The sequence below is a fragment of the Anguilla rostrata genome, unplaced genomic scaffold, assembly GCF_018555375.3.
Source record: "Anguilla rostrata isolate EN2019 unplaced genomic scaffold, ASM1855537v3 scaf0669, whole genome shotgun sequence".
NCBI lineage: Eukaryota > Metazoa > Chordata > Actinopteri > Anguilliformes > Anguillidae > Anguilla > Anguilla rostrata.
Genome location: NW_026986134.1, coordinates 1,301 through 6,701, shown reverse-complemented (window position 1 = coordinate 6,701; position 5,401 = coordinate 1,301). Strand labels below are relative to the sequence as shown.

The 5,401-nt window shown below is 37.2% G+C and overlaps 1 long non-coding RNA gene across 1 annotated transcript; it reads right to left on the bottom strand.

Annotated features, from left to right (window-relative positions):
- Positions 1-232: 232 nt before the first annotated feature.
- Positions 233-2,046, bottom strand: LOC135246665 (uncharacterized). The gene is made up of 4 exons (XR_010327841.1): positions 1,949-2,046; positions 1,717-1,809; positions 1,046-1,120; positions 233-275 (listed from the first exon to the last, which is right to left on the bottom strand). It is a non-coding gene; the product is annotated as an uncharacterized LOC135246665 (long non-coding RNA).
- Between the last annotated feature and the right edge of the window lie 3,355 nt (positions 2,047-5,401).

Genomic DNA, 5,401 nt, shown 5'->3' with positions numbered 1-5,401 from the left:
GAATATGTAGCAACAATCAGCTTAAAGATGACCCAAAAATATTAAACCCAAAAAATTTAAAAAAAAAATTTTTTAAAAAACCATTATAAGCCCCATTGTTTAAAATGGATTCTCCCTTAAATCAAAGGGGGGTCAAAGGGGTGATGAAAGTGATATAGGCATTAAAAAAGCATCACGTGTGTTAAAAAGTGGGGCCTGCTGGAGTAAAAGGCATTTCCATAAGCACATGCTCCCTAATTCTTTACCCAGGTATGTAAAAAGCGTCTGGAGAACAACTGATGTGAAGATAATTGAGAGAGAGAGATTAAAATTATTCACAGGACAATGTAAAAATGTTCAAAATTAAGTATTTTTCCTTGTGCCAATGCAGCCAAACACCTTTCTTACATTGACCATAATATCACTATTAGCACTTATATACTGAGCAACAGAAAAAATATAGTCAAATCAATAATGTTCGTCACAACTTTTTAAAGTACATGATTTATTTTAAATAATTACAGTATTAAATGAAAAATTACAAAGCTCAATACATTCATAACACAAGTGAAGCATTCCATTCATAAAATCACAACTGTTTACTGATAAAATAGATTAGTTAATAACTTGCATCATATGTAGCAACAATCAGCATTAAAGATGATCAAAACAATATATAAATCTAAAAATTTAAAACAAGAATTTATTATACATTATAAGCCCCATTGATCTAATGGATTCTACCATTAACTCACAGGGGGGTCAAAGGGGTGATGCAAGTGATATGATGCATTATAAAGCATCACAGTGTGTTATAAATGTGGGCCTGCTGGAGTAAAGGCATTCTCCATAAGCACATGCTACACTAATTCATTAGCCAGGCTAGATGGGTCTAAAGCTGTCCCTGTACTGACAGGGGCAGGGCAGGATTCTACTGCTACCTCAAATTCCATCTCTAAAAATCATCTCAATAAATTGTTTACGTTTTAAACCATGTCATATAATAAGGAAAATGCATTCTATTCGTAAAGTCTCCAAAATTAATATATGCAGTATGTACACTTACCAGAATTGATCCCTGTTGTAATGACCATATTGTCCAAAGGCAGAGCCATGTATGTGAATATTTCGCACCATGCAACTGTAATAAGAAAACCAGTCATTTTAACAGCAGTATCCAGCGCTCATGATGTTCTTGTATTTCCCTGTTTGGAAACATGAAGTACCTGATACAGTGTTTTCGGGTGCTTTGTCATAATTTTGGGCTATTCTTTTGTTATATTGGGCAGGTTTTTAGCTTTCACTTTCCTACAATTCACTGGTAAACTGAACCATATATATTCTGGATAATAATACAGATAGAGCTATGCTCTTTTTCACATGGAGGTGTCCTATGGAATAGCACTCTGGTCAGGAAAATATGTTAGTTGAGTTTACTTCTCAGGGTCTACCTAAAAGTTTTTGCATTAATTAGCAGTTTACAGGAGAACCATGTGACCCTCTTACAACCACAGTAAATAGTATGTTCACTTCTCAAAAGTAACCAGAAATAAGCATTTCAGTGCCTTAATTTAAAAAAAAAATTCTTTCCAGACGACCATGCCCCCAGACCCCCCTGGCATTTACGTGGCCTCCCCAGGTTCAAAATCACACCTATGCCTCTGTGTCACACTGTATATGCACATACAATCTTGTGATATTGGAGGCAAAATATTGAATCATAAAATCAAAACATACCACTCCATATCCATTTATATGGAACCGCCCAAAATAAAATTAGGATCCTCATGAAATTTATAGCACTGCCAACAAAAGCCTCTCTGACAGAGCCTGAAAAACAAATATGACAGCAAAATATAATCATTGAAAAAGTGTAACTCAATAACAAATTGTACATTTAAAATTAAGGAGGGAATTGGGCATGGAAAACGTAAATATAAACAAAAGTAAAAAAAGGGGGAAGACTTACCTTCAATATAACCCCATATGGTGAATGCGATTGATTTTAGGATACATGGAACTGAGATTTGAAGGCAATATAGCAACAGAAAGCAGTAGCTTACATCTAAGAAGGAAAATGCAGTTGTCACACACGTGTCCTTGTCGATATTATTTGAGTTGTGGAAATATTATTTTATTATTCATGTACAGGAAAATAACAGCCTTGATATTTGTCTTAGGAATTCCCTAAAATATTTGTGCTGTGGGGATGGCTGGTTTAAGCAGCCACATCTGCCCTGGGTCAAGCTAATTAGACCTGGCTAGTTAGATAATTGGTTATGAATTAGATAATTGGCCAGGCTAATTGGGTCCAGGAACAGGGGTGGCTGCACCTGTGTGTAGTGAGGTAATCAGTGCGTACAGGTTAAATCTGCCATGCCCACCCACACAAGGGAAGCCTCTCTGTCATGACAGTGTTTTACATCTGCTCATTTGGCTGTACCATCTTGCCAAACCTTGGCAGGCGTGTTTGCCACAATATTAAACGTATTTTATAGCCTGCCATGCCGCATTGATTACATTCTCATCCAATACCCAGAGTCATTTGATCAGAACTGGATCATAATTTACAGTAGGGCTTAAAATGAAAAATTCACCCTAATAATAAAAAATGTATCTGTGGCAAACACGCCTGCCACAGGCCACCGAAGTGGCTTTCCTTGGGGCCCTCCAGCACAGAGACACAGGGAGATGATGTTCCAACAGTCCAGATTTTATTGTACAAGGGTTTGGCAAGATGGTAACGCCAAATGAGCAGATGTAAAAACCCTGTCATGACAGAGAGCTCCTGATGTGGGTGGGGATGGCAGATTTAACCTGTTCGCAGTGATTACCTCACTACGCACAGGTGCAGCCACTCCTGTTCCTGGGTCCAATTAGCCTGGCCAATTATCTAATTCTTAGCCAATTATCCAATTGGCCAGGTCTATGTTTTTACAACCTTTTTCTTGCTGCCAGTTTTTTCTTCGTATTTTTGTGTGCAGATAAGCTAAACTCAAAGACTCGCACTTTCGATGTGTGCTCCCAGTCTCTGCCCCAAACTGCGGAGAGGAACACACCTTTAAGCACCTGGGCTGATTAGCTAATGCAATCCAGGTGCGTGTGCTCTCTTTACCAGCTGCCATTGCCGAGACCGAGTCCAGTTCACTGCCAAACTTTAATAATATATTAGTATTTTAGTGTTAGACATTAAGGAGATTATGTTTTTACAACCTTTTTAGTAGTAACCTCATAACCAATCAATATGGGGCCAACAGGCATCACTATCTCCATTCTGTCTGCATTACACCACTTTAGAAATTACAATGTTATTAAGCATTAAACAATTCATAATTGTTAATAAATAATAATAATATATGATTAGGAAGTTTAAAAGATACAGATGGCATTCATTTAAAACAGCTTTGTTCATTTAGCAGATTCTCTTGTCCAGAGTGGCTTACAGTGTAGGGGAAACAGACCTGTATTTACCTGATTAATATGAACAATAGTGTCAGACCTGGCCAACTACACCAGTGAGTACAGATACACCACCGAGTAAAGATCCAACAGTGAGTAAAGAAAAACAACTGAGTAAAGATTAGAGCCCGACCGATGCCAGATTTTTGGGTCCGATGCCGATCCCGATTTTGGAGAGTCCTAGCCCACCGATTACCGATGTTTTGACCGATATTTTGTCAAAAAGTGCAACATTTTCAAATCAATTTGAAAAACTTATATTTTATGAAAGTTTCTAGATTTAAGAACATTTAACTTATAAGCAAACAAATAAAATAAACACACAAAGAAAAAGTAAAAGATGGTATTAAATTAAATATATATATTAACGCCATCTTCAAGTGTGTGAAATCAAAATAACTCCACACCTTGCTTTTACTCCTTTCTTTTCCAGCCATCTATAAAAAAATAATTTAAAAAAATCAGTTTTCCAGTTTCAAACATGTATTTTTATGAATATTATTATTATTGTTGTTATTAATTTATTATTATTTCTTAGTATCTATTCTCAGTACATTAATTATATTTTCTTATTTTATTCCTACTACATGATCTCAAAGAGTAGCCTAATAGTATCTAGCGAGCTTCCCTGTCCATAAGAATTAGGCGGTGAAAATAACTACAATGCGCTCTGACGCGTGACTAGATGACACACTCGCTCGCAATAACGCATTAGCTATTGACACAGCCTCATTATTTCTTATTATATATTCTCAGTAAGTTAAATGAATTATATTTTCTTCTTTTATTTCTACTACATGATCTCAAAGAGTAAGACATCATCTAGCGGAGCTAAAGAGTGAATCAAGTGTAACGTTAGATGAAATTAAATTGACTGGATGAAATACGTGAAAAAAACTACGATTACCCGCACTAACTGTTGGTTGATTCACTTCTCCAACAGCAATCCTTCTCTCGTGTTATCACGACAAAGCTAGATAACATGGCTTAAAATGATCCATGTTAGAAGTGTTTTATCTGCGTTTTTACTGTCTGGTTAGCTTGCTACGATGACGCGTGACTAGCTTGCAATCACGCGTTGGCGATTTACACATCATCATATAGCTAATATCATTATCTCAGATAAAAAACAATTGTGTGATACATTCAATCACCATTTTATTTTGGCTGGTTATTTATTTGAGAATACAGCGACGTCCTCTGGAAATGTAGATCCTACGCTGTTTATGTGCTCACTGCCACTTCATAAAGGCTTGCTAGCCAGCTAGCTTGCTAAAGTGAACCAAATATGTTAGCTAGCTCGCTCGCTTGATAATGAGGATTGATAAACATAGTGGTCGTATAAACGCATTTAATAAAAAACTTTCACTAAATATACATACCTTTATTGCGGCAATCGAATCTGTGCAGACAAGTCTTGCAGTGGAGAATATTGGATGAGGCACGAGTGACAAACGTCTTATTAGAGAATTAGCGCGTCAGCTGCTGCAGTTCACACTTGTATTAGAGCTCCCTCTACTGGATAATTCTAGTAAATAGCAATTACAACGTTCGAACAGACAAGTACAGATAAATAATCATTGTTTTTTTGTTTATTATACTTATTAAAAATCAGGGCACATCTGCTGCATAACTGCCGATGTCGTCAAAAAAGTCAAATAATGGCCGATATATCGGTCGGGCTCTAGTAAAGATACAACAGTATCTCCATTCACTTTTCCCGGTCGGTACTTGATCGTGAAGTTGAAATCCGCCAGCTCAGCAATCCACCGGTGCGTCGTGGCGTTCAGCTTTGCAGTGGTCAAGACGTAGGTTAAAGGGTTGTTGTCGGTGTAGACCACGAATGAAGAGGCATAGCCTAATACAGGTATTCTCTGAACCTCTCACAGATCGCCCACTTCATAGCCAAAAACTCTAGCTTTCCAGAGTGGAGGTGGTAGTTTGTCTCTGGAGCAGTCAGCGT